The 4218-nt window shown below is 50.3% G+C and overlaps 1 protein-coding gene across 1 annotated transcript in view; it reads right to left on the bottom strand.

The window, feature by feature from the left end:
- The window catches only part of GATA4 (GATA binding protein 4), a 26411-nt gene extending 25861 nt beyond the window's left edge, over positions 1-550 (bottom strand). The window contains exon 1 of the mRNA XM_026845299.1: positions 540-550. The gene's annotated coding sequence lies outside the window, so the exon portion shown is untranslated. The remainder of the gene's footprint in view (positions 1-539) is intronic.
- Positions 551-4218: the final 3668 nt, after the last annotated feature.

Genomic DNA, 4218 nt, shown 5'->3' with positions numbered 1-4218 from the left:
CAGGGACACGAGTGCCTGCAGCACACCTTGAATGATGCCAGTGCGTGTCTGTGCCACCGCTTGTGCGTGGTGGATGCCTGATGCAGGGGACAGAAGTGTCCCAGGGAGGGCACTGAAAATACAGTGTGGGTCAGTGTCCTACATCCCTCTTCAGCTTTCCTGCCAAAATCGAGACAATTGAGCCCAAAATATCAGGGCTCTGCATTTCCCAGTCTGGGACTTCTCAATGGGCCAGGAGCTGTGAAATCCCAGCACAGAGGTGTCTTCCCCATGCTGTGACGAATGTCTATGTGGGAACCTGCAGACACAAGTCACCGGTGGGTGGGGGGAATCCCCCCGGGGCCACCAGCGTGGAGATGAATCAGCTCTGGGGGAGTCAGCCCGTGGGGGATGAAGGGGGGCACATCACACTGTGGCCCACTCACACCTCTGTCCACACACGTGGTTTTATTGCCCTGACTGCGGTGCTTTGACGTAATGACAACACCAGCAGTACCATCACCGTGCTGCTGTGACATCACCTTCCTGGCTGTTGGGTACCGGCTGGCGGCTCAGGCCCTGGCACAGCCCCTCGCATTGGGCAGTAGCAACACTGGGAAGCCCCTTCCCACGTCAGAGGGGATGGGCAAGCCTCCTGCACCAGACAGAGGCTGAGCTGCCTGGAAATGTTTGGGCTGGAGCCCTGGCAGTGCAGAACCACAGTCAGTATCACCCCCCATCTATCCATTTATCCATCCACCCATTTATCCATTGATCTGTATATCTGTGTATCCATATATCCATCTACCCCTTTATCCATATATGCATATACCTATTTATCCATAGACACATTTTTCCATTTATCCATTTATCCACATACACTCCATTATCCATATATCCATATATCCATTTATCCATATATCCATTTATCCATATATCCCTTTATCCATATACTCATCCATTTATCCAGATATCCATTCCATATATCAGTCTATTCACCTGGGCATATATCCATATACTTACGCAACTTTCTAGTTGTTTCTATGTCTCTTTGCCTATTTGTGCCTATCTACTCGCTGAAATACCTGTTTGTTCATCCATCCATATGTCTCCACGGGTCTGTGACTCTCTCACATGTCTGTCTGCCTGTACCCGGTCACTATATGTCCTTATCCTTCGCCGTATCTTTGCGTGCGGCTGTATCTGTGTATCCCTCCCTGTGGACATGCCCGATTTGTGGGTGTCCCCGTTGAGCCCCAACCCCTGTGGCTGTCAGTACCGCCTCAGCTGTGCCCCCAGGCCTGCGGGGCTCCCACACCCCCCCTGACAAGCAGTGCTGCCTGCACCCCCCCAGATCCACAGCTGCCTGGACCCTCTGGGGTCTCAGCCCCACAGCCCTGCCTGCACTCCTCCCGCTGCAGCTGCCTGTACCCCGAAACCCCTGGTCTCCCTACAGCCTGGACTGATGGGGCTGCCTGCACTTCGGACCCTCAGGTCTGCTTGTAACCCCGACTTGGGGGGCTGCCTGCTTGCATCCCCAAGTCTCGGCGGTGCCGTCGGGGCGGCGAGGCCGTGGCTGTCAGCCCCTATTGATGAGGTGTGGGCTGATGGCGGGGAGCGGCGGCCGGCGGCTCCGCTCCAGACTCCCCGGCGCTGGGGTCAGTGCCCCGGCCAGCCCCGTCGCCGCCGGGAAGGGAAGGGCTGGACCCACAGGGGATGCCCCTGCTCCCCCTCCGAGCCTCAGGCACCGGGCACTGGGCTATGGGAACTGCAGAGGTGGGGTTGGATATGATGAAAAAGGGCCAAACCTGACCCAAATCCTCCACCCCTGGATGGCAGATGCAGTGTCAGGATGGAGGCGTCATCACTGGTTTCCTTCTGGGGCTGAAAAAACATTTCACTCTCTGCACTGACACATCAGGGAGTTGCACGGGTTTGAATTAATCCACCTATTCTGCAGACAAAAAAAAAAAAAAAAAAAAAAAAAAAAAAAAAAAAAAAAAAAAAAAAAAAAAAAAAGAGAGAGAGAAAAGTGAAATCACAAAGCCAAATGTAGTTTTTCATACTGATGCTCAGTGCTCCAAGCACTGAAGCTTCCAAGTGCTAAATCCATGTGAAATGCTCTCACAGGAGCAAAGGACAAGTAGGGTTTCACATGCAGGCAAGTGCTGGCAGGCCTAAGCAGTAACACAGGAGGTTGGTTTGACCTTGGACTAGATTGCATGTCAAAAAACACAAAATATTGACGATTTTAAAAATGGAAAACTTGAAAAAGAAAAGCATAAAAATATCTTGTCTTTTTCAACAAGGGAAAAAAAAAAAACCAACAACCCTCTGGTGCAGGGTGAGCGTGTGATCTGAGGGGGACAGTCTCCTCCAGCAAGGCACAGCTGGGAGATTTCTGGGAATCTTCCTCTCTTCACCTGGATCTGTTGCCGATTAATTCCCTGAGCTCAGGACATGGGGCTGGGACCCAGCAGATGCTCATGCAGCCTGCCCCCCAAATCTCCTGTCCTCAGCTCCCTCCCAAACTCCTGTGGGCATCAGGACCACAAAGGCCTCAGGCGTCCCGAGAGGTGTTGGGACAACTGCACATGGGAAGGACCCAGCTCCTGCCTACTGGGGATGTTTAGGATCAGAAGCTGGCTAAGCAAAACTGGTGATAATAGTTAGTCATTAATCTCCAGATGCTGCCAGAGCTCCTTTAGATTATACGTAGTTTCCTTGTGATCTACACAACACACTCTGGATTTGAGGCCACACCATGGGCATTTTCTTCTTTCCTAATGATGAATCCATCCAAAAAAAAAAAAAAAAAAAACAAAAAACACTCTGAGCGCCCCTTCCACTGCTGCTCTCCAGCCAAGCAAATGTTTGCAACCTTCCCCATCTTCGCTCACAGCAGCAGGAATTCAGACTATGCCGAGGAGATTCCTGCACAAATGAAGCTTCCAGCTTCACTTTACCATTGGGAAGAGCCTGCTCACTCTTCTGCTTCTCCTCTTTTGGGTTTGTGCTGTAAATAAAAGTGTCAACTGTTAATATTGTCGATGCATTGGCATCACTTGAGAGCAGCAGAGCTGATGATCCCTTAAATCGGCTAAAACCCAGCCTGGCTTTGGCTTTCACCCTCAGCGTGCAGCTTCATACTGACCTAGGAGTGCAGTCCAGGATGGAAGATCTTGGGTGAAGGTGGCCTTTTGTCATCTGGGGGAAAAAAGCAAGAAAATCCACAACATGCTGTAATTGTAAAAGGTACCATAACCCTCCAGAGGAGGCCATGAAGATGCTCGGGGGATTGGAGCACCCCCTTGTGAGGACAGGCTGGGAGAGTTGGGGGGTTCAGCTGGAGAAGAGAAGGCTCCGGGGAGACCTTAGAGCGGCCTCCCAGGGCTGAAAGGGGCTCAGGAAAGGGGGGGGGGTCTCATGGTCAGGGGGTTTCGGGATAGGATGAGGGGTAATGGCTTTGAATTGAAAGAGGGGAGATTTAGATGAGATCTAAAGCAGAAATTCTCCCCTGTGAGGGGGGTGAGGCCCTGGCACAGGCTGCCCAGAGAAGCTGTGGCTGCCCCCTCCCTGGAAGGGTTCAAGGCCAGGTTGGACGGGGCTTTGGGCAACCTGGGCTGGTGGAAGGTGGCCCTGCCCGGGGCAGGGGGGTGGAACTAGATGGTCTTTAACATCTTTTCCTACCCAAACCAGTCTGTGATTCTGTGATTTTATGATTTTATGGACATGAAAGCTCATTTTATCATGATATTTTTACTGTTAGGCACATCACCAGTGCAGCACACTGTGGAAAGAATACTCAGGTATATTGGCAAATATTTATCTAATTATCCCTCATTCTCAGTTCATTATTACAGTGTTGATTATTCTTGATAATGGTAATATCTCTTAGCACTTGGAGACAGATTCACTTCTAATTGTTCATGCATCTCCACTAGCATCATACAAGTCAGGAGCAATGCTGCGTTCCCTCAGGCTGGCAGCGTAGGAGGAGGAGAGGCAGATTTCTGGACATCGCTTGAGTTTTGGAGTTGTTTGTTTGGTTGTTTTTTTTTTTTAAAAAAATCAGAAGTAGGAGGAGCCTGGATTTGAATGTCTGTGTAGTTCTAGTTATTGTTTGTCAATCAATTCATCGATACATCAATCAATTTATCTGCTGTTTCAGGTGGAAAAAAATAGAGATATAGATTTAGGTAAAGCCTGATGCACTTGTACATGCAGCTATTGGTGTTT

This window comes from Athene cunicularia (assembly GCF_003259725.1).
Source record: "Athene cunicularia isolate RWA chromosome 3 unlocalized genomic scaffold, athCun1 chr3_part1, whole genome shotgun sequence".
NCBI classification, from domain to species: domain Eukaryota; kingdom Metazoa; phylum Chordata; class Aves; order Strigiformes; family Strigidae; genus Athene; species Athene cunicularia.
Note: the sequence above shows the minus strand (reverse complement) of the source record. Positions and strands in the feature narration are given on the sequence as shown.